The sequence below is a fragment of the Schistocerca cancellata genome, chromosome 11, assembly GCF_023864275.1.
Source record: "Schistocerca cancellata isolate TAMUIC-IGC-003103 chromosome 11, iqSchCanc2.1, whole genome shotgun sequence".
In the NCBI taxonomy this organism is placed as follows: domain Eukaryota; kingdom Metazoa; phylum Arthropoda; class Insecta; order Orthoptera; family Acrididae; genus Schistocerca; species Schistocerca cancellata.
In genome coordinates this window covers 78,643,878-78,670,156 of record NC_064636.1, presented here as the reverse complement: position 1 = coordinate 78,670,156, position 26,279 = coordinate 78,643,878, and the positions used below count along the sequence as shown (strand labels likewise).

Here is a 26,279-nt window from a genome sequence, read left to right as displayed (position 1 = left end):
TCAGAAATAACTCATTCCGGAGTGTACGTAAACAGTATTTGTGAATCAGTCTTTTGTATGTGCATCTGGAAAAGGAAACAAGCTATTTGTGACCCGCGAATGGCGGCTGTGTATCGGTCTGAAGCGGCGGTACTGTACGCTATTGAGCCCGGAGCCAAAACGGCAGCTGTGTGATAGCCTGCTAACTTGTCCGGACTCGTCCCAAAGCTCATTCTAGCGCGCTGATCGCTTTCTTCCACCGCACTGACCGCGTCATTACAGCGATGGGAACGGATACGCCGTTGCGCCAACATGATTCTCGTGCACGTTTTAAGCGACTCGCAGTGGCCGCCATTTCGGCACTGGCAGACCAGAGAGGTTACTAGAAGCCAACACCATAGAGTAAATATCTCTGGACTGAGCACTGTGTTCTGCGCATGCTGTCAACATTAAACCTGGGTTGTCACGCGTTTTTGGGATTTCCCTGTGTGTGTGTGCTTTCTGCAGCGTTTGAAGTTTATAATATCAAGAGTTTTTGTTGTGTTTCACCGTTTCTTGATAGTGTAATAGCGACGGCGAATTACTGTTGCTGCTACGGATACAAAGAAAAGTATATGAAAGGGGGGATAGTAACTTTTCATGGGTATATACCATGTAGCTCTAATTATAGTTATCATATTAGTAAAAGACACTGTATATGTTTAAAATTTTCGAGACGCCTTATAGTTAAGGCTTGATTCTGTATACCTATTTTTCTACGATTTTATGACTGTATAATAGATATTACGGCTCGTACAAAAGCTAACAACAGTCGCTTCCTCTCGTAAATTTGCTAGTGGAATAGGAAAGGGGATGGTTAGTTGTTTCAGTAAATACTACCCTCCATGCATTTATCAGTGACATGTCGATTATGCATATACATTACTCAGTCTACTACTTATTTTATAAGCTAGGAGCAAGTACTTAAAATGCGTTAAATAAATGCCTCAAAGTGCCACCAGTAAGAAAAATTGTGCTTTAGGTCGCAAAAACGAGAAAATAAATACGCAGAAATACAAGAAAAAAGGACGAATTAGCAGGGTATGATCGCTAATGTGTGGCAAATTCCGTGTTTTTCGGACACTTGCAAAATACTAGCGTACTGTCATGTCGTTTTGCAAGACTATCACAGCAAAAATGTACGTCAGGCTCTGTAATACTATAAAGTGCCGTATCATACCGAAAACTACCAAAAATCGAGTGCATCTGAACTGAGACACCTATCACAAAGAAGCAGGATGTAATATCACTTGCCCTTAAAACTTACGTACCTGATTTATTCCCGGTATCAAATGGATACTGTTAAAATGTCTGCGCAACATATATAAATAATCCACGACACGTACGAAAAGAATCCGTCTGTACTAGGGATGTAGTGACATTCTAAATATACAGGGCGCTATACGGACAAACACACGACGTCCCGAGAACATGTGACCAGGCCGGCAATGTATGTAGACAACACAAAATCTGTTCTGCGCATGTGAATGCTCACCCCAGAGATATTTACTCTATGGCCAACACCAGAGATACTAATTGTTGGGAAAGTTTGCAACTATCGACACTGGTGCTCGATTCAAAATCGTTAATTAATAAGAACGAAAATCAAGAACAAAATTTGGTGAATATAAAGATGTGGTTGAAACACGGACTGATATGATGTGCAAGTGGTCATTGGTTTGCATTTCAGTTGAATCTTCTTCATTACTTTACAGTGATAATTATGAAGTTGGTTGAAACCTGGAATCACACTATGTCCTTTCAACTTTTTAAACGTCAGCCAAATCTTCATAATTCAAACAGTAATTCTGTCAGCAAAGAAGTAGTAATTTACAAGGAAAATTAATCCAAGCATTAATGGTGTCTATAAAGGCCTTTGACATTACACCTTGTGTAAAGTCAAATTATTGGACCAGAACAGCAAACATTTTTACATGCTTGTAATTAACAGCATCTGTACTCATCCCAACATAGTTAATTTTTGATAGACTATTTTTAACATACTTCAAGAAGAATAGAATAATTCCAATCCCAAAGGAAGGAGGTGTTGACAGATGTGAAAATTGCCGAACTATCAGTTTAATAAGTCACGGCTGCAAAATACTAACGCGAATTCTTTACAGACGAATGGAAGAACTGGTAGAAGCCAACCTCGGGGAAGATCAGTTTGGATTCCGTAGAAATGTTGGAACACGTGAGGCAATACTGATCCTACGGCTTATCTTAGAAGCTAGATCAAGAAAAGGCAAACCTACGTATCCTAGCATTTGTAGACTTAGAGAAAGCTTTTGACAATGTTGACTGGAATACTCTCTTTCAAATTCTAAAGGTGGCAGGGGTAAAATACAGGGAGCGAAAGGCTATTTACAAGTTGTATAGAAAGCAGATGGCAGTTATAACAGTCGAGGGGCATGAAAGGGAAGCAGCGATTGGGAAGGGAGTGAGACAGGGTTGTAGCCTCTCCCCTATGTTATTCAATCTGTATATTGAGCAAGCAGTAAAGGAAACAAAAGAAAAATTCGGAGTAGGTATTAAAATCCACGGAGAAGAAATAAAAACTATAAGGTTTGCCGATGACATTGTAATCCTGTCAGAGACAGCAAAGGACTTGGAAGAGCAGGTGAACGCAATGGACAGTGTCTTGAAAGAAGGATATAAGATGAACATCAACAAAAGCAAAACGAGGATAATGGAATGTAGTCGAATTAAGTCGGGTGATGCTGAGGGAATTAGATTAGGAAATGAGACACTTAAATCAGTAAATGAGTTTAGGTGTTTGGGGGGCAAAATAACTGATGATGGTCGAAGTAGAGAGGATATAAAATGTAGACTGGCAATGGCAAGGAAAGCGTTTCTGACGAAATTTGTTAACATGGAGTATATATTTAAGTGTCAGGAAGTCGTTTCTTGAAGCATTTGTATGGAGTGTAGCCATGTACGGAAGTGAAACATGGACGATAAATAGTTTGGACAAGAAGAGAATAGAAGCTTTTGAAATGTGGTGCTACAGAGGAATGCTGAAGATTAGATGGGTAGATCACCTAACTAATGAGGAGATATTGAATAGAATTGGGGAGAAGAGAAGTTTGTGGCACAACTTGACCAGAAGAAGGGATCGGCTGGTAGGACATGTTCTGAGGCATCAAGGGATCACCAATTTAGTATTGGAGGGCAGCGTGGAGGGTAAAAATCGTAGAGGCAGACCAAGAGATGAATACACTAAGCAGATTCAGAAGGATGTAGGCTGCAGTACTTATTGGGAGATGAAGAAGCTTGCACAGGATAGAGGAGCATGGAGAGCTGCATCAAACCAGTCTCAGGACTGAAGTCCACAACAACAACAACATTTGTAACATTGTCTTTTATGAAATGTGCTATAACATTGATAACAATTTCTTCAGTTTTAGTTTTTGCACTTTAAAACTAAACTGCTACCTTTGAATCACTAAAAATTTCACTAATGATTTTTGATGTACAAGGCGAAGAATCGTATGAATGGTGGTGTTTCACAGCATGAAACGCGAATGTTGCTTCTGCTGCAGCAGCCTTTTTAGATTCTGTCTGATTATCACTAAAAAAACTGGTCAGCTGTTTGGAAGTTGAAACAGAATTCACAGCTCTTGTGTGTTTCTTGCTTGTTACATGGTCATTGAGAGCTCGTTTCCCTCCATTGGCGATTGAAATGTAGCAACTGTAATTAAATAATTTAGGATTAGTTGCCATTTAACCAAAAGCGCGAATTAACATTTTAGTTTATGTACGGTATTGCGTAAAAGTGCAAAATCTATTGCGCTACGTTTCAAAGTGTCACAACTACTAAATTTGTACGCCTCAAAACACACGTTTTTGACAGCTCACTCTCAAAACTAAATTTGATGGCACGGTGAAAATATTTTTTTCAATAGCTGGAACCTATCGCCAGAAAATAAAATTACGAGAGACTTGGTTTTTAAACACGTAAAGTTGAGTAATCTGATCAGTTATAATACTCATTTGTATGCTTTCTACAATGATAGGCATTGTTTACTGTTACGTACCTACAATGCATTGTACTTACCCACTCACTTTGCAAATAACCTCATGTTCGTTTCTTCTTGGAAACGCTTCAATATATTCTTCTCGAAAATGTACTTTTCGTTTCGACATTTTAAATTTCAAATTCTTTGCAATAACAACACCAGAAGTACACTTAGCACAGCCGAATATTAACTTTACACGACCAAAGAATATCAGATACCGACAGCAGAGGCTTTGTAAACCAACAGCGGAAAACTGGAACAATCGCAAAGAATCGAATATTGCACTGCTTCCACAGTCTGTTCTGAAAATAGTCTGATTCTGAAGTGACACTGAATATCAGCACAGGTTTCAAAGTCTATCGTCAAGTTTGCAGGAGTTACGAAACACGTGATCGGTGGCCAGTGGCAAAACTTGCGTAAAAAAATTTCTTTTTGCTTACTAGCCACTTTTTTCGCGGACATTTTCCTCTTCGTGCAGGACAGCCGTCTTCGAGCATAAAATCGCGGACTGTCCGCGAAATCCGCGACGTATGGCAACCCTACCCCTGTTTGAAGGTGCTATAGACACCTTTCGATTCAAGGTGTGCATTACCAAAACAGGCAACGATTAGAAACATAGTCTGTGTAATTTTAACTTCTCTCCCCATGAAGTTGAAGTTAAATTATTATAACTGAATAATATCTAGTTACTTGAATGGAAACTTTTTGGCAAGAGAATTCGCTTCCCCACTACTTTAACAAAAATATCACACACACTACCAGGTATACATTTAGTTCCTAATGGAATAATGAACCCTATAAAACAAAATTATTTGACAGTTTCAGTTCATAATCATACTATTGTCTGCCTCTCGATGTCAAAGTCAGCACCTGCAATAAAATTTATATGGCTCTGCAGAATTCCGAAGCGCGTCGACTCTGAAAATTCTTAAAATAGTCAGAGGCAAAGTCGAACGGTGTGAGGAAGCCGCCTTGTATGCGGTGAAGTACTCGCCCTGCAGCTTTGGAACCAGTGTCCAAGCTGCGTATTAATTTCGATAAAAATCCAGAAATTAATCTCTGAAAATAGAGCATAAACGACCGTGGTGATTTCCCAGGGTACAGAGTTCCCTACGAGTTACGACAAACCAAATAATGTTCTGAGCCACAGGCAAGGGACAAGTTAAAACAACCAAAGAGTTAAACGTAACTTTTCCATTCATGAGATTTTATTTTTCCATAAATGATCTTCGTAGATGAAACGTTATCGTAATTAATCAAATTATATTCCGTATTAAAAATGGCAACTTACAATAATGCCACTAATTATAGTTCCGCACGAATCACACTCTCCGCAGTTCTAAATCAGAAGTAAGTAAATAGATTGTACACGTAGTGTTCCACATTATATCCGCAGTTTTTGTATGACGAGCCAGACACAATCTGTCTCTCGCAGTCGTAATAAAAGTTTTCATCCATGCAGTTACGCATAAACGTTTGCACGGAAGGGAAAAAGAATGAGAGAAAACGGGTGATACCACAAACTTAACAAAAACGAAAAACCGCTACGCTGATACTATTTGTGGCTACGCCAGATTAATATAACGTAGTGAAGTAGAAGGGAAGCTACTCCATCCTCACAATTAAATTGCCTTTGTCGCTAGCGCAGTATTAGTTTGATTACATCGATATTTTTGAAAAGGATTACTTTGCTGCAGCTGGTCACAACAATGAAATTAAATATTGTAAACAGCATTCTGAAACAAGAACTGACTTAGTTTCGTGTTATATCGAAAATCCTGTTGATTGCCTTTGAAGAACTAAGTGGCGATTTTCAAAGAAAAAAAGTGCCAAAGTAACCACCATTCAGAGAAGTTACAGTATGAACAGATATGATAGAACGGGAATTAAGTAATCCTTAAATGTCTAAGTACATGCAGTATACGTTGAGTGAGCACAGATTCAATTAATACAATCAACTAAATGAAAACAATTCTTTATGAAAGTGCTAGTGAAACAACTGGAAGCGAGGTGTAGCAAAGCTAATGCAGTGAGCGCTCAGCTACGATCTACTCTCTTCTGCAAGAAGGAAGTCAGTACCAAGACTAAGTTATCTGTGCACCGTTCAATCTTTCGACCAACTTTGTTGTATGGGAGCGAAAGCTGGGTGGATTCAGGTTACCTTATCAACAAGGTTGAGGTTACGGATATGAAAGTAGCTAGGATGATTGCAGGTACTAGTAGATGGGAACAATGGCAGGAGGGTGTCCACAATAAGGAAATCAAAGAAAAGCTGGGAATGAACTCTATAGATGTAGCAGTCAGGGCGAACAGGCTTAGATGGTGGGGTCATGTTACACGCATGGGAGAAGCAAGGTTACCCAAGGGACTCGTGGATTCAGCAGTAGAGGGTAGGAGGAGTCGGGGCAGACCGAGGAGAAGGTACCTGGATTCGGTTAAGAATGATTTTGAAGTAATAGGCTTAACATCAGAAGAGGCACCAATGTTAGCACTGAATAGGGGATCATGGAGGAACTGTATACGGGGTGCTATGCTCCAGACTGAACGCTGAAAGGCATAATCAGTCTTAAATGATGATGATGATGCTGATGATGATGATGATGATGATGAGTGCTATGGAAACAGATATTCTGTTAAGTACATTCATCCACATCTAATTGATTACTCTGCAGTTCACACTAAAGTGTCTGGCCGAGGGTTCTTTAAACCACCTTCAGACTGAATATCTCCTTTTAAAATTACGTAGGAAAGATAATTGGGAACTCAACTCATGATAGATGTACAGGGTGTATCAAAAAGGACGGCGCAAACTTGCACGGCTGAAAGTACGCGATAATAGAAGCACAAATATCCCAGTAAACACGGGTCTGCCCAAACGACCACTTGCGAGATAATCACGACTGTATGGTTCCACGCCGCCACTGACGGCATTGTGTGTAACATCGTCCGGTTCGCCCCTTGCGCACTTGAGGCCGTCCTATGTTCGCTGTTCAGACGTCGGAACACTGCACAGAGGGGGAGTAGGAATCACACCATATACGCAGAACGTACAAGACGGATGCAGTACACAGTTTCAAAGGGTATCAGTCGCGTCTGACAAGGGAACCTCCACATCGCACCCCCCTCAGATTTAGTTATAAGTTGGCCTTGAAAAACTGAACAGAGATCAATCGAGAAAACAGGAAGAAGTTGTGTGGAACTATGAAAAAAATAAGCAAAATATACAAACTGAGTAGTCCTTGCGCAAGATAGGCAACATCAAGGATAGTGTGAGCTCAGGAGCGCCGTGGTCCCGTGGTTAGCGTGAGCACCTGCGGAGTGAGAGGTCCTTGGTTCAAGTCTTCCATCGACTAAAAATTTTACTTTATTTTCGCAAAGTTATGATCTGTCCGTTCGTTCATTGACGTTTCTGTTCACTGTAATAAGTTTAGTGTCTGTGTTTTGCGACCGCACCGCAAAACCGTGCGATTAGTAGACGAAAGGACGTGCCTCTCCAATGGGAACCGAAAACATTTGATCGCAAGGTCATAAGTCAACCGATTTCTCCACAGGAAAATGCGTCTGATATATTCTCTACGACACTGGTGACGGCATGTGCGTCACATGACAGGAATATGTTGTCGACCCACCTAACTTGTACACTTGGCGAATGGGTAAAAGGATTCTTCTACCTTGCCCGATTTAGGTTTTCTTGTGGATGTGACAATCACTCCCAAAAAAGTGATGAAAACATAACGGACGGACAGATAATAATTGTCTGAAAATAAAAAATTAAAGTTTTCACTCGGGGGAAGACTTGAAGCAAGGACCTCTCGTTCCGGAGCCGCTCACGCTAACCACGGCACCACGGCGGTCCTTATCCCACCCTCTCCTTGATGTTGCCTATCTTGCACATGGACTACCCAGTTTGTATATTTTGCTTATTTTTTTTCATAGTTCCACACAACTTCTTCCTGTTTTCTCGATTGATCTGTGTTCAGTTTTTCAAGGCCTATCCACTGTACCAACTTATAACTAAATCTGAGGGGGGGGGGGGGGGGATGCGATGGGGAGGTTCCCTTGTGAGGAGTGGCACGTGTGCTGTGTTGTAGTTGCCTCTCGGCAATGTTCCGTCGTGTAATAGCGGTGCACAAAGATTTCCATTGGGACGCAGACAGAAAAGTGGCTCTGAGCACTATGGAACTTAACACCTGAGGTCATCAGTCACGTAGAAAAAAATGGTTCAAATGGCTCTGAGCACTATGGGACTCAACATCTGAGGTCATCAGTCCCCTAGAACTATTTAAACCTAACTAACCTAAGGACATCACATACATCCATGCCCGAGGCAGGATTCGAACCGTAGCGGGCGCGCGGTTCCAGACTGAAGCGCCTAGAATCGCTCGGCTACCTCGGCCGTCTAGGAACAAAGACACATTGCAGCCACAAGAACCAGGTTTTTTGTAGAGTGCACCTACACACTGAAGAGCCAAAGAAACTGGTACACCAGTCTAATATCCTGTATGGCCCCCACGAGCCCGCAGAAGTGCCGCAACACGACGTGGCGTGGACTCTACTAATGTCTGAAGTAGTGCTGGAGGGAGCAGACACCATGAATCCTGCAGGGCTGTCCCTAAATTCGTAAGAGTACGAGGGTGTGGAGGTATCCTCTGAACAGCACTGCAGCGCCTAGAACCGCTCGGCCACCCCGGCCGGGTGTGTGTGTCATTTGCTGTGTGTGTTTACTATGTTTTAGGCCCTTTATCATAGCAGAGATAGTTGTTTTGTGAACTCTGTCAGTGAACTTGATCAAAGTATTCTGGAAAGTGTGCTTCTCATGTGCCATCAGGATGTGTTCAAATCACTTAGGAAAGGCAAGACTTCCGGTCCAGATGGTATACCAATCAGTTCCTTTCAGAGTATGCAGACACAATAGCGCCTTTCTTAGCAATCACATACAACCGTGCACTTGACGAAAGGTCTGTTCCTGAACTAGCACAGGTCACAACGATATTCAAAAAAGCAAATAAGAGTGTTGTTGTGGTCTTCAGTCCTGAGACTGGTTTGATGCAGCTCTCCATGCTACTCTATCCTGTGCAAGCTTCTTCATCTCCCAGTACCTACTGCAACCTACATCCTTCTGAATCTGCTTAGTGTATTCATCTCTTGGTCTCCCTCTACGATTTTTACCCTGCACGCTGCTCTCCAATACTAAATTGATGATCCCTTGATGCCTCAAAACATGTCCTACCACCCGATCCCTTCTTCTGGTGAAGTTGTGCCACAAACTTCTCTTCTCCCCAATCCTATTCAATACTTACTCATTAGTTATGTGATCTACCCATCTAATCCTCAGCATTCTTCTGTACCACCACATTTCGAAAGCTTCTATTCTCTTCTTGTCTAAACTATTTATCGTCCATGTTTCACTTTCATACATGGCTACGCTCCATACGAATACTTTCAGAAACGACTTCCTGACACTTAAATCTATACTCGATGTTAACAAATTTCTCTTCTTCAGAAACGCTTTCCTTGCCATTGCCAGTCTACATTTTATATCCTCTCTACTTCGACCATCATCGGTTATTTTACTCCCCAAATAGCAAAACTCCTTTACTACTTTAAGTGTCTCATTTCCTAATCTAATTCCCTCAGCATCACCCGACTTAATTCTACTACATTCCATTATCCTCGTTTTGCTTTTTGTTGATGTTCATCTTATATCCTCCCTTCAAGACACCATCCATTCCGTTCAACTGCTCTTCCAAGTCCTTTGCTGTCTCTGACAGAATTACAATGTCATCGGCGAACCTCAGCGTTTTTATTTCTTCTCCATGGATTTTAATACCTACTCCGAATTTAATAGGAGAATTTAATAGGAGTAACCCATTGAATTACATACCCATATCATTGACCTCAATTTGCAGTAGGACTTTGGAGCGTATACTACTGTAGTCGAACATTATGAATCACCTTGAAGAAAATGACTTACTGGTACATAACCAACACGGATTCAGAGAATATCGTTCTTGTGCAACACAGCTAGCTCTTTATTCCCATGAAGTAATGAGTGCTGTCGACAAAGGATCTCAGATCGATTCCATATTCCTAGATTTCCACAAGGCTTTTGATACCGTTCCTCACAAGCGACTATTTATCAAATTGCGTGCATATGGAGTATCGTCTCAGTTGTGTGACTGGATTCGTGATTTCCCCTCAGGGAGGTCACAGTTCGTATTGATAGACGGTAAATCATCGAGTAGAACAGAAGTGATATCTGGCGTTCCGCAAGATAGCGTCATAGGCCCTCTGCTGTTCCTAATTTACATAAATGATCTAGGTGATAATCTGAGCAGCCCCCTTAGATTGTTTGCAGATGACGCTGTAATTTACCGTCCAGTAAAATCATCGGACGATTAATTCCAATTAAAAAATTATCTAGAGAGAATTTCTGTATGGTGCGAAAGGTGGCAATTGGCACTAAACAAAGAAAAGTGCGAGGTCATCCACATGCGTGGTAAAATAAATCCGATAAATTTTCGGTATAAGATAAGCCGCACAAATCTAAGGGCTGTCTATTCGACTAAATACCTGGGAATTACAATTACGAGCAACTTAAATTGGGAAGACCACATAGATAATATTGTGGGGAAGGCTTTGTTGGCAGAACACTTTGAAGATGCGACAAACCCTCTAAAGAGGCAGCCTACATTACGCTTGTCTGGTGGATTATTGCTACGCGGTATTCTTACGAGGTGCGATTGACGGAGGACATCGAAAAAGTGCAAAGAAGGGCAGCTCGTTTCGTGTTATCGCGCAATAGGGGTGAGAGTGTCACTGATATGATACGCGAATTGGGGTGGCAGTCACTGAAACAGAAGCGGTCTTCTTTGCGGCGAGATCTATTTACGAAATTTCATTCACCAACTTTCTCTTCCGAATGCGAAAATATTTTGTTGACTCCCACCTACGTAGGGAGAAATGATCATCATAATAAAAGAAGAGAAACCAAAGCTCGAACGGGAAGATTTAGGAGTTCCTTTTCCCCATGCGCTATTCGAGAGTGGAATGGTAGAAAAGTAATATGAAAAGAATGTTCAAATGTGTGTGAAATCTTATGGGACTTAATTCTAAGGTCATCAGTCCCTAAACTTACACACTACTTAACCTAAATTATCCTAAGGACAAACACACACACACCCCCATAGCCGAGGGAGGACTCGAACCTCTGCCGGGACCAGCCGCACAGTCCATGACTGCAGCGCCTTAGACCGAAGTAGTATGAAAATGGTTCGATGAACCCTCTGCCAGGCACTTAAGAGTGAATTGTAGAGTAACCATGTAGATGTAGATGTAGATGATGTGTATTACTCCACAAGTGTGAGAATCTGACTTTTTTTTCCTTTGGTCGGCTAAATCACCGTATAATATCACTGTGATGGTTTACAGGATGTTGACGGTGTTATGAGCCGCTGGTGTGGTACTGATATAAGCTTGTACTGGCTGCAGGCAAATTTGTACGGTTCCACACTGATTTCCAGCTTTGTGGAACAGGCACATCCGACTTCTCGGCTTGAGCCAGCTTATTTGCAGTTAACGTGTGCAGTGTTTCCACCCGCCTGACGTACTGTTTGCATTGCTGTGCGCTGCGTCACGAGACAGACAGCTTACCAACGAACGTCTTCCCAGGAACGTCAAACAGGCTAGTGCACGTATAATTGTACCTATTTACCAGCGCTTATAAAAGGCATTTACGAGGAAATGCTTTCGCACTGTCACATACCCCGCAGTGGAGTTTGTTGCTGTCAAGAAAAATCGATTTTTAGCTGAACTGCGGTTTGCACAAAATATTTTTGTATTCGGACGAAAACGGCGGTGATTAAATCCTCGGGAAAAGAAGACCCCGCCACACCTGTCTTTTGGTGATTATCAGCATAACTCGCTTATCAGATCCGTGACACTGACTCCCCTACTTGACGATAGTACAAAACGCGCTGCCTTGCTATGAAGTTTTCAGATGTCCTGTGTCAATTATAGCTGGTTAGGATCCCACACCGCGCGGCAATATTCCGGAAGTGGGTTCAAAAATAGTTCAAATGGCTCTGAGCACTATCGGACTTAGCATCTGAGATCACCAGTCCCCTGGAACTTAGAACCACTTAAACCTAACTAATCCAAGGACGTCACACACATCCACGGCCGAGGCAGGATTGGAACCTGGGACCGTAGCGGTCGCGCGGTTCCAGACTGAAGCGCCTAGAACCGCTCGGCTACCCAGGCCGGCCCGGAAGTGGGCGCAGAAAGGCAGAGTACGCCGTCTCTATAGAAATTTGAAACGTCTTCTCAGTGTTCTGCCACTAAAACAGTGTCTGCAGTTCGCCTTCCCCGTCTTTTCTGTGTGACGGTTCCAGTTCACATTTTCATAATTGTAATAACTAGGTTTACACTTGAATCTTCAGTCTTTAAATTTGTGTGAGTTATTCTGTAATCGAAATTTTACGGATTTTTTTTTTTAATTTTCAGCAGTTACCATGTTTTCACTCCCCCCCCACCCCTTTTGCCTCCAAATTCGGTTTCTTTAAAGAATCGAACTCCCATCTACAAAACAGCTTAAACGCTCTGATTACGTTATACGCTCAAGCGTTACAGAAACTGGTATAGGCATGTGTATTCAAATACAGAGATATGTAAACAGGAAGAATATGGCGTTGCGGTCGGCAACGCCTGTGTAAGACAAGTGTCTGGCGCAGTTCTTAGATCGGTTACTGCTGCTACAATTGCAAGGTTATCGAAATTTAAGTGAGCTTGAACGTGGTGTTAAAATCGGCAAACAAGGGGTGGGACACAGCATCTCCGAAGTAGCGATGAAGTGGCGATTAAGTAGCGATGAAGTGACGATTTTCCCGTACCACCATTTCGCGAGTGTACCGTGAATATCAGAATTCCGGTAAAACATCAAATTTCCGACATCGCTGCGGCCGAAAAAAGATCCTATAAAAGCGGGACCAACGACGACTGAAGAGAATCGTTCAGCGTGACAGAAGTGCAACCCTTCTGCAAATTGCTGTAGATTTAAATGCTGGGCCAGCAACAAGTGTCAGCGTGCGAACCATTCAACGAAACATTTTCGATATGGGCTTTCGGAGCCGAAGGTCTACTCGTGTAAAAGCTTTACGCCTCGCCATGGGCGCTTCAACACCGACATTGGACTGTCGATGACTGGAATCATGTAGCCTGGTCGGACGAGTCCCGTTTCAGATTGGATCAGGCAGATGGGCGTGTACGGGTATGGAGACAACCTCCTGAATCCGTGGACGCTGGATGTCAGCAGGGGACTGTTGAAGCTGGTCGAGGCCCTGTAAGCCGGCCGTGGTGTCCGAGCGGTTCTAGGCGCTTCAGTAGCAGGTTCGAATGGGCATGGATGTGTGTGATGTCCTTAGGTTAGTTAGGTTTAAGTGGTTCTAAGTTCTAGGGGACTGATGACCTCAGATGTTACGTCCCATAGTGCTCAGAGCCACTTGAACCATTTGAGGGTCTGTAACGGTGTGGGGCGTGTGCAGTTGGAGTGATATAGGGCCTGTAATACGTGTAGATACGATTCTGACAGGTGACGCATACGTAAGCATTCTGTCTGATCCACAGCATCCATTCATGTCCATTGTGCATTCCGACGGACTTGGGCAATTCCAGCAGGACAATGCAACGCCCAACACGCTCAGAATTGCTACAGAGTGGCTCCAGGAACACTCTTCGGAATCGAAACACTTCCGCTGGCCGCCAAACCCCCCCCCCCCCCGGACATGAACATTACTGAGCATTTCTGGGACGCCTTGCAACGTGCTGTTCAGAAGAGATCTCCACCCCTCGTAATCTTACGGATTTATGGACAGCCCTGCAGGATTCATGGCGTCAGTTCCCTCCAGCACTACTTCAGACATTAGTCGAGTCCGTGCCACGTCGTACTGCGGCTCTTCCGCGTGTTCCCGGGAGCCTTACACGATATTAGGCAGAAGTATCAGTCAGGTTACCCTCCATTCAGACGCTGCTGCACGCAGCGACTGTTATTGACTTGTAAAGATTTCAGCTATCAGTCGTCCTTTTGAAATTTTATTGGCAGATCTAGATTTCAGCTAGAAACTAGCCATTGTCAATGCACTATCATTTTTGATCAATGCATGTAATGCCTGTTGGTCGGGCTTCATCCACAGTTCATTGAATACCCAGTATTCAGTAAACTGTATAATCTGTGTAAACATACATTAGCGCAAACCATTTCAGATGAGGCTGTACCGAGACCTTCTCATCTGAAATAGGTAGAAATAGGCCATTACCAACCAACATGCTGCTTAGACTGTATTACTCATCCAAATACAGCATATGACTTCCGTCTATATATTGCAAATTATTCTTTACCACGCTCATTGTGTTACATTTTCTTTTTTTTTCTTTGTCATCTGCATTGTATAAATTATATTCTCATCAACTAGCTAGTAACAAATTATATGGAACCATTTTAACGGTTGTTAAGCATTCAATTCGATGTAACCTCAGATAAATCTTTATATATTATGTTATTTATATTATTTAAAAAAAGCATTAACAACTCTATACCAATAAGACTGTAACAATGAGAAGTGAAACGTCCCCTTAGAAAAATTAATGAATTACTGTGCTGATAAACCTCTACGTTATTTGATTTTCAAACAGTTGAGCAGAACTGAATGTACCGGAGACATCACTAAACTGACACACAATATTTTTAGCGCAACGCTATCTGACTTTCAGTAATCCCTACAAAAGAATGGCCCTGACTAACAATAACCTATACCTTTCATGAATCACTTACCTCACAAAAATCTTCGTTACTCGAACTACTGCAATACAGCGAGCACCAATACTGGCAGCTAAATAAAAGACTCAAACTACTGAAGGCGCTAACTACTGATAGGAATAGTTAGCAAATGAAAGATTTTCATAGAGTCAAACAATCTATTTACCTTAATAGTGTTCAAAAGTCATATATATCAGTCCATGACATCCAGTCTTACAAGTTTACTGTCTCTGATGGACACACGTCCAGATCATCCGCTCTCAAAACTCCGCCATTTCTCTCCCCACATCCACCACTGCTGGCGGCTCACCTCCAACTGCGCAACGCTACGCGCTGTTCACATCCAGCTGCCCAACACTACAATAGCAAATATTCCAACAATGCCAACCGGCCACTGACTGCACACAGCACAGTCAGTAATTTTCATGCAGAACGCTACGTGGTGTTACCAATATAGAAACCTAAACAGCCAACTTACATAGCCCCCATGCTCCCCACAAAAAATTTTACAAATTGTTTTGGGCAGTGATGAATAGAAATTTGAGAAAAATTTTATAATTGCAATAACAAAGAAATGAAATGCACACACTTATTGATATACTGTTGGTCAAAAGCAAAGATTTTCTCACAGTTCATAAAGACAATCGTGATCGTTCATCACAGTAAAATTGCAGTGTTTTTCTCAAAGTTTGAACAGTAAAAGAAAATGCACACGGAAGTAGTGGATTTCTGTGCAGTCTTGAAGAAGTAGTGTAGTCCTTCCAACAGAAAGACAGTGCCGACTCTTGACATGCAGACAGGTAATGGGCCACAACAGAGGAAACCCACAGCAGAGTCAGTGATTTTCATACAGAGCGCTACTTGGTGTTACCAATATAAAAACCTAAACAGCCTACTTACAGAAGTCTTTGCTATTAGATTCAGAAGCATCCGGCCCACCTTACATTTCAAGGCGGTGGGTTACTCTGTACTGTTACTGAAACAAGTAAATAAATAATAAATACACTCCTGGAAATTGGAATAAGAACACCGTGAATTCATTGTCCCAGGAAGGGGAAACTTTATTGACACATTCCTGGGGTCAGATACATCACATGATCACACTGACAGAACCACAGGCACATAGACACAGGCAACAGAGCATGCACAATGTCGGCACTAGTACAGTGTATATCCACCTTTCGCAGCAATGCAGGCTGCTATTCTCCCATGGAGACGATCGTAGAGATGCTGGATGTAGTCCTGTGGAACGGCTTGCCATGCCATTTCCACCTGGCGCCTCAGTTGGACCAGCGTTTGTGCTGGACGTGCAGACCGCGTGAGACGACGCTTCATCCAGTCCCAAACATGCTCAATGGGGGACAGATCCGGAGATCTTGCTGGCCAGGGTAGTTGACTTACGCCTTCTAGAGCACGTTGGGTGGCACGGCATACATGCGGACGTGCATTGTCCTGTTGGAACAGCAAGTTCCCTTGCCGGTCTAGGAATGGTAGAACGATGGGTTCGATGACAGTTTGGATGTACCGTGCACTATTCAGTGTCCCCTCGACGATCACCAGTGGTGTACGGCCAGTGTAGGAGATCGCTCCCCACACCATGATGCCGGGTGTTGGCCCTGTGTGCCTCGGTCGTATGCAGTCCTGATTGTGGCGCTCACCTGCACGGCGCCAAACACGCATACGACCATCATTGGCACCAAGGCAGAAGCGACTCTCATCGCTGAAGACGACACGTCTCCATTCGTCCCTCCATTCACGCCTGTCGCGACACCACTGGAGGCGGGCTGCACGATGTTGGGGCGTGAGCGGAAGACGACCTAACGGTGTGCGGGACCGTAGCCCAGCTTCATGGAGACGGTTGCGAATGGTCCTCGCCGATACCCCAGGAGCAACAGTGTCCCTAATTTGCTGGGAAGTGGCGGTGCGGTCCCCTACGGCACTGCGTAGGATCCTACGGTCTTGGCGTGCATCCGTGCGTCGCTGCGGTCCGGTCCCAGGTCGACGGGCACGTGCACCTTCGGCCGACCACTGGCGACAACATCGATGTACTGTGGAGACCTCACGCCCCACGTGTTGAGCAATTCGGCGGTACGTCCACCCGGCCTCCCGCATGCCCACAATACGCCCTTGCTCAAAGTCCGTCAACTGCACATACGGTTCACGTCCACGCTGTCGCGGCATGCTACCAGTGTTAAAGACTGCGATGGAGCTCCGTATGCCACGGCAAACTGGCTGACACTGACGGCGGCGGTGCACAAATGCTGCGCAGCTAGCGCCATTCGACGGGCAACACCGCGGATCCTGGTGTGTCCGCTGTGCCGTGCGTGTGATCATTGCTTGTACAGCCCTCTCGCAGTGTCCGGAGCAAGTATGGTGGGTCTGACACACCGGTGTCAATGTGTTCTTTTTTCCATTTCCAGGAGTGTAACTTCTCTTGATGACTAAACTAGTAGTGTATGTGATACGGCGTTGTACACAATGCTTCCGTATTGGAATCGAGAGCTTGCCGACGTGGTGTTTACTTACGGAAAGGCAAATGGAAATGGGCGGCGGGCAGCAAGGTTGCGTCAGGAGGGCTATCCCTGCCGACAACAACCACAGCACTGAATGTTTGCAACCGTGCTTTGCCGTTTGTCTGAGACAGAGTCGTTTCAGGAAACAGGAAATCATGTAGGAAGTACCCGAAATGTTCGGACACCAGACTTGGAGAAAAATGTGATTAAGACTGTGGAAGGCGACCGCCGTATCAGTACGAACCAGTACAGCCGTTACTGCCCTTACCACTTACAGCGTGCGCGGGGCTTATCAGCGACAGACTTTCCATATCGGGAGCAGTTGTGTCACTGGTTTCTTCACCAGGCAACCAAGATCCCAGGATAGGTGTCATCGATCTTATCCACAGTCGAGGCCACCTTTTTGCGGAGTGGTATTTTCAGCGTGTGTGGGATAGTATGCAGAACCCCATTGTATGGTGACAGCGAATCATCAGCATCGGTGCAGCCGGAATGTGTGGGCCAGGATAACTGGCGACCGTATTTTGGTGCCTGTCTTCCTTCCAAGTCGCTTAACATGCCGGAATTGTCGGCGTTTCTTGCGGGTGACTTTGCCTCCCCTGCCGGAAGAAGCGCCATTGTCTATTCGAAGGGCCATGTGGCTGCTACATAATGGTGCTCCAGGCCACTTCGCAATCGTAAAATGCGTTTTAGACAGGTACGTGCCGAGTAAAACTGTGAGGGACGGGAAAAACCCACCGTGGTTCAACAACAAAGTTAGGAAACTACTGCGAAAGCAAAGAGAGCCTCACTGCAAATTTAAACGCAGCCAAAACCTCTCAAACAAACAGAAGCTAAACGATGTCAAAGTTAGCGTAAGGAGGGCTATGCGTGAAGCGTTCAGTGAGTTCGAAAGTAAAATTATGTGTAACGACTTGACAGAAAATCCTAGGAAGTTCTGGTCTTACGTTAAATCAGTCAGTGGATCGAAACAGCATATCCAGACACTCCGGGATGATGATGGCATTCAAACAGACGATGACACGCGTAAAGCTGAAATACTAAACACCTTTTTTCCAAAGCTGTTTCACAGAGGAAGACCGCACTGCAGTTCCTTCTCTAAATCCTCGCACGAACGAAAAAATGGCTGACATCGAAATAAGTGTCTAAGGAATAGAAAAGCAACTGGAATCACTCAACAGAGGAAAGTCCACTGGACCTGACGGGATACCACTTCGATTCTACACAGAGTACGCGAAAGAACTTGCCCCCTTTTAATAGCCGTGTACCGAAAGTCTCTAGATGAACGTAAGGTTCCAAATGATTGGTTAAGAGCACATGTAGTCCCAGTCTTCAAGAAGGGTCGTCGAGCAGATGCGCAAAACTACAGACCTATATCTCTGACGTCGATCTCTTGTAGAATTTTAGAACATGTTTTTTGCTCGCGTATCGTGTCATTTCTGGAAACCCAGAATCTACTCTGTAGTAATCAACATGGATTCCGGAACAGCGATCCTGCGAGACCCAACTCGCTTTATTTGTTCATGAGACCCAGAAAATACTAGATACAGGCTCCCAGGTAGATGCCATTTTCCTTGACTTCCGGAAGGCGTTCGACACAGTTCCGCACTGTCGCCTGATAAACAAAGTAAGAGCGTACGGAATATCAGACCAGCTGTGTGGCTGGATTGAAGAGTTTTTAGCAAACAGAACACAGCATGTTGTTATCAACGGAGAGACGTCTACAGACGTTAAAGTAACCTCTGGTGTGCCACAGGGGAGTGTTATGGGACCATAGCTTTTCACAATATATATAAATGACCTAGTAGATAATGTCGGAAGTTCCATGCGGCTTTTCGCGGATGATGCTGTGGTATACAGAGAAGTTGCAGCATTAGAAAATTGCAGCCAAATGCAGGAAGATCTGCAGCGGATAGGCACTTGGTGCAGGGGGTGACAACTGACCTCTAACGTAGACAAATGTAATGTATTGCGAATACATAGAAAGAAGGATCCTTTATTGTATGATTATGTGATAGCGGAACAAATACTAGAAGCAGTTACATCTGTAAAATATCTGGCAATATGAATGCGGAACGATTTGAAGTGGAATGATCATATAAAATTAATTCTTGGTAAGGCGGGTACCAGGTTGAGATTCATTGAGAGAGTCCTTAGAAAATGTAGTCCATGAACAAAGGAGGTGGCTTACAAAACACTCGTTCGACCTATACTCGAGTATTGTTCATCAGTGTGGGATCCGTACCAGGTCGGGTTGACAGAGGAGATAGAGGAGATCCAAAGAAGAGCGGCGCGTTTCGTCACAGGGTTATTTGGTAACCGTGATAGCGTTACGGAGATGTTTACCAAACTCGAGTGGCAGACTCTGCAAGAGAGACGCTCTGCATCGCGGTGTAGCTTGCTCGCCAGGTTTCGAGAGGGTGCGTTTCTGGATGAGGTATCGAATATATTGCTTCCCCCTACTTATACCTCCAGAGGAGATCACGAATGTAAAATTAGAGAGATTGGAGCGCGCACGGAGGCTTTCCGGCAGTCGTTCTTCCCGCGAACCGTACGCGAGTGGAACAGGAAAGGGAGGTAATGACAGTGGCACGTAAAGTGCCTTCCGCCACACACCGTTGGGTAGCTTGCGGAGTATAAATGTAGATGTAGATGTAGAACGTCCGGACGCATCTCAGTCCGTTTGCATGGCCTGCTCGTTCAATGGCTCTCAGCCCGTCCGATTTGTGGTTATGGGACCATCTGCAGAACGGGTATGCAGAATGTTGTGTCTAGACAAGACAGTCTAGACACAAGGCGAGGAAGCCGAAAGGGCACGCTCTTAACTCACGCAGGCTTGCTTAGGTCTGAAACAGGATATGTAATGAATGCTATAAAGAAAAGTACGTAGCTGCTGGAATACTTAACTTTAATCCATCATTTGTATACAGCATTCTTGATGATACAAGTGAGACTCTCTCTAGAAATGGACTTAGCTGAAGGCTATTCTAACTATCTCTCGGCTAATGAGAGAAAGGCTTCGTCAGTGTAGTCGCTAGCAAAGTCGTCGTACAACTGGGGCGAGTGCTGGTCCGCCTCTCAAGACCTGCCGTGTGGTGGCGCTCGGTCTGCAATGACTGACAGTGGCGACACGCGGGTCCGACATGTACTAATGGACCGCGGCCGATTTAAACCTACCACCTAGCAAGTGTGGTGTCTGGCGGTGACACCACACAGAACTCATTCCAAATGTGGAGACACTGGTGCAGCGTATTCATGCTGCCTTGAATACTGTTCGGATGCAGCCTGGCAGATGTGAACGTGTGAGGCAGAACATGCTAAGGCGCGTACACGCATACGTTGAGGCTGACGTACTGTGTTCCGGCGCAGTGACAAGCGCCGGCACGACGATCAAGAATGGAAGAGCGGAGACGGCTGTGAGATGACTTCAGCCAATAGAATGCTGACCGACCCCTCTCTAGGCCGACTCCAAGACACGCGCGGCCTCTACACGAAGAGAATATGGGCGCCGCGCCGCCTAGCCGCGGGCAGAGTGGAAGACGAGCCGTCATACAAACGCTGCAGCAGCGACTTATGGACAGTATGATTTTGCTTGCACTGAATTGTACACTACTGGCCATTAAAATTGCTACACCAAGACGAAATACAGATGGTAAACGGGTATTCATTGGACAAATACACTCCTGGAAATGGAAAAAAGAACACATTGACACCGGTGTGTCAGACCCACCATACTTGCTCCGGACACTGCGAGAGGGCTGTACAAGCAATGATCACACGCACGGCACAGCGGACACACCAGGAACCGCGGTGTTGGCCGTCGAATGGCGCTAGCTGCGCAGCATTTGTGCACCGCCGCCGTCAGTGTCAGCCAGTTTGCCGTGGCATACGGAGCTCCATCGCAGTCTTTAACACTGGTTGCATGCCGCGACAGCGTGGACGTGAACCGTATGTGCAGTTGACGGACTTTGATCGAGGGCGTACAGTGGGCATGCGGGAGGCCGGGTGGACGTACCGCCGAATTGCTCAACACGTGGGGCGTGAGGTCTCCACAGTACATCGATGTTGTCGCCAGTGGTCGGCCGAAGGTGCACGTGCCCGTCGACCTGGGACCGGACCGCAGCGACGCACGGATGCACGCCAAGACCGTAGGATCCTACGCAGTGCCGTAGGGGACCGCACCGCCACTTCCCAGCAAATTAGGGACACTGTTGCTCCTGGGGTATCGGCGAGGACCATTCGCAACCGTCTCCATGAAGCTGGGCTACGGTCCCGCACACCGTTAGGCCGTCTTCCGCTCACGCCCCAACATCGTGCAGCCCGCCTCCAGTGGTGTCGCGACAGGCGTGAATGGAGGGACGAATGGAGACGTGTCGTCTTCAGCGATGAGAGTCGCTTCTGCCTCGGTGCCAATGATGGTCGTATGCGTGTTTGGCGCCGTGCAGGTGAGCGCCACAATCAGGACTGCATACGACCGAGGCACACAGGGCCAACACCCGGCATCATGGTGTGGGGAGCGATCACCTACACTGGCCGTACACCACTGGTGATCGTCGAGGGGACACTGAATAGTGCACGGTACATCCAAACCGTCATCGAACCCATCGTTCTACCATTCCTAGACCGGCAAGGGAACTTGCTGTTCCAACAGGACAATGCACGTCCGCATGTATCCCATGCCACCCAACGTGCTCTAGAAGGTGTAAGTCAACTACCCTGGCCAGCAAGATCTCCGGATCTGTTCCCCATTGAGCATGTTTGGGACTGGATGAAGCGTCGTCTCACGCGGTCTGCACGTCCAGCACGAACGCTGGTCCAACTGAGGCGCCAGGTGGAAATGGCATGGCAAGCCGTTCCACAGGACTACATCCAGCATCTCTACGATCGTCTCCATGGGAGAATAGCAGCCTGCATTGCTGCGAAAGGTGGATATACACTGTACTAGTGCCGACATTGTGCATGCTCTGTTGCCTGTGTCTATGTGCCTGTGGTTCTGTCAGTGTGATCATGTGATGTATCTGACCCCAGGAATGTGTCAATAAAGTTTTCCCTTCCTGGGACAATGAATTCACGGTGTTCTTATTTCAATTTCCAGGAGTGTATATTATACTAGAACAGACTTGTGATTACATTTTCACGCAGTTTGCGTGCATAGATCCTGACAAATCAGTATTCAGAACAACCACCTCTGGCCGTAATAACGGCCTTGATACGCCTGGGCATTGAGTCACACAGAGCTCGGATGGCGTGTACAGGTACAGCTGCCCGTGCAGCTTCAACACGATACCACAGTTCATCGAGAGTAGTGACTGGCGTATTGTGACGAGCCAGTTGCTCGGCCACCATTGACCAGACGTTTTCGACTCGTGAGAGATCTGGCGAATGTGCTGACCAGGGCAGCAGTCGAACATTTTCTGTATCCAGAAAGGCCCGTACAGGACCTGCAACGTGCGGTCGTGCATTATCCTGCTGAAATGTAGGGTTTCGCAGGGATCGAATGAGGGGTAGAGCGACGGGTCGTAACACATCTGAAATGTAACGTCCACTGTTCAAAGTGCCGTCAATACGAGCAAGAGGTGACCGAGACGTGTAACCAATGGCACCCCATACCATCACGCCGGGTGATACGCCAGTATGGCGATGGCGAATACACCCATCCAATGTGCGTTCACCGCGGTCTCGCCCAACACGGATGCGACCATCGTGATGCTGTAAACAGAACCTGAATTCATCCGAGAAAATGACGCTTTGCCATTTGTGCAGCCAGGTTCGTCGTCGAGTGCACCATCGCAGGCGCTCCTGTCTGTCGTGCAGCGTCAAGTGTAACGAGCTGATAGTCCGTGCTGCTGCAAACGTCGTCGAACTCTTCGTGCAGATGGTTCTTGTCTCGGAAACGTCTCCATCTGTTGACTCAGGGATCGAGATGTGGCTGTACAAGCCGTTACAGCCGTGCGGATAACATGCGTGTCATTTCGATTGCTGGTGATACGACGCCTTTGAGATCCAGCACGGCGTTCCGCATTACCCTCCTGAACCCACCGATTCCATATTCTGCTAACAGTCATTGCATCTCGACCAACGTGAGCAGCAATGTCGCGATACCATAAACCGCAATCGCGATAGACTACAATCCGACCTTTATCAAAGTCGGAAACGTGATAGTACGCATTTCCCCTCCTTACACGAGGCATCAGAACAACGTTTCACAAGGCAACGCCGGTCAACTGCTGTTTGTGTATGAGAAATCGGTTGGAAACTTTCCTCATGTCAGCACGTTGTAGGTGTCGCCACCGGAGCCAACTTTGTGTGAATGCTCTAAAAAGCTAATCATTTTCATATCGCAGTATCTTCATCCTGTCGGTTAAATTTCGCGTCTGTAGTACGTCATCTTCGTCGTGTAGCAATTTTAATGGCCAGTAGTGTATATACCGAAGTACACTGATAATTTGACGTCGCCATTTGCTGGCGACACACCGTTGTGAACTCGCAAAGTTAAGTATTGTCAGTTTAACTTTCTGTAGTAAACAGCATTAATACGATTGGCTTGAATTGTTGTCTAGCGATCCGAGCAAACAGCTTCCTAGGCACCCTGATTTGGACAGTGGGCGTAACACTATATACTGTAATTGTTTCTGCACGGGACAGCGCGCATTAGACCGCAGTCTGTGTGACAATCTTTGATTGAATAAATGGTGTCAAACATGGAAACCATGCATTTACGGGTATAAGTTCATTAGATCTTTTTTGTTCCGTATCCTCTCAGCGATCAATCTGGAGAGTGGAAAAAGTCACGCTGTTTATCCTCATTTTACAATTTGCTGGTATTGATTTTGACCAGAGCGTCTCCCTGAAGGAATACAATCAATTCATTCTCACTGCTGTTCTTTCTAAGCTATTGTTGCCGGTAAACCAAGATTCCATGTATATGAACTGGTGAACACTCTTGTACCTCATGGCTGCTTTGTATCTCAAGGGATACTTTATGCTCTTGCCTTCTGCCTAATTGCAGGAACTCCGTTTTGTCTTGATTCACCTTTAGCCCAACCTTCTGTGCGTAGTTGTACATTTTCTGGTACCTTTGTTTCAGCTCTTGGATTGATTAACTTACCAGTACTACACTCCTGGAAATGGAAAAAAGAACACATTGACACCGGTGTGTCAGACCCACCATACTTGCTCCGGACACTCCGACAGGGCTGTACAAGCAATGATCACACGCACGGCACAGCGGACACACCAGGAACCGCGGTGTTGGCCGTCGAATGGCGCTAGCTGCGCAGCATTTGTGCACCGCCGCCGTCAGTATCAGCCAGTTTGCCGTGGCATACGGAGCTCCATCGCAGTCTTTAACACTGGTAGCATGCCGCGACAGCGTGGATGTGAACCGTATGTGCAGTTGACGGACTTTGAGCGAGGGCGTATAGTGGGCATGCGGGAGGCCGGGTGGACGTACCGCCGAATTGCTCAACACGTGGGGCGTGAGGTCTCCACAGTACATCGATGTTGTCGCCAGTGGTCGGCGGAAGGTGCACGTGCCCGTCGACCTGGGACCGGACCGCAGCGACGCACGGATGCACGCCAAGACCGTAGGATCCTACGCAGTGCCGTAGGGGACCGCACCGCCACTTCCCAGCAAATTAGGGACACTGTTGCTCCTGGGGTATCGGCGAGGACCATTCGCAACCGTCTCCACGAAGCTGGGCTACGGTCCCGCACACCATTAGGCCGTCTTCCGCTCACGCCCCAACATCGTGCAGCCCGCCTCCAGTGGTGTCGCGACAGGCGTGAATGGAGGGACGAATGGAGACGTGTCGTCTTCAGCGATGAGAGTCGCTTCTGCCTTGGTGCCAATGATGGTCGTATGCGTGTTTGGCGCCGTGCAGGTGAGCGCCACAATCAGGACTGCATACGACCGAGGCACACAGGGCCAACACCCGGCATCATGGTGTGGGGAGCGATCTCCTACACTGGCCGTACACCACTGGTGATCGTCGAGGGGACACTGAATAGTGCACGGTACATCCAAACCGTCATCGAACCCATCGTTCTATCATTCGTAGACCGACAAGGGAACTTGCTGTTCCAACAGGACAATGCACGTCCGCATGTATCCCGTGCCACCCAACGTGCTCTAGAAGGTGTAAGTCAACTACCCTGGCCAGCAAGATCTCCGGATCTGTCCCCCATTGAGCATGTTTGGGACTGGATGAAGCGTCGTATCACGCGGTCTGCACGTCCAGCACGAACGCTGGTCCAACTGAGGCGCGAGGTGGAAATGGCATGGCAAGCCGTTCCACAGGACTACATCCAGCATCTCTACGATCGTCTCCATGGGAGAATAGCAGCCTGCATTGCTGCGAAAGGTGGATATACACTGTACTAGTGCCGACATTGTGCATGCTCTGTTGCCTGTGTCTATGTGCCTGTGGTTCTGTCAGTGTGATCATGTGATGTATCTGACCCCAGGAATGTGTCAATAAAGTTTCCCCTTCCTGGGACAATGAATTCACGGTGTTCTTATTTCAATTTCCAGGAGTGTATATATCATCTGCATATGCGAGACAACTCCGGCCCCTTGCTGTTGCCTGCATAATGTTACTACTTTCTCTGATATTACAAATGGTTCAAATGGCTCTGAGCACTATGGGACTTAACATCTGTGGTCATCAGTCCCCTAGAACTTAGAACTACTTAAACCTAACTAACCTAAGGACAGCACACAACACCCAGCCATCACGAGGCAGAGAAAATCCCTGACCCCGCCGGGAATCGAACCCGGGAACCCGGGCGTCGGAAGCGAGAACGCTACCGGACGACCACGAGATGCGGGCAGATATTACAAGGAAGAGAACACATGAGGCAGCATCGCCTTGAGTGAGATTTGTTTCAATCTCGAATCTTTCTGATGTGACTCCT

General features: G+C 46.0%; 1 protein-coding gene across 1 annotated transcript in view; it reads left to right on the top strand.

Moving 5' to 3' along the window:
• LOC126108225 (uncharacterized) overlaps window positions 1-26,279 on the top strand; it is a 927,355-nt gene that overhangs the window by 608,336 nt on the left and 292,740 nt on the right. The gene's annotated exons all lie outside the window — the stretch shown is intronic.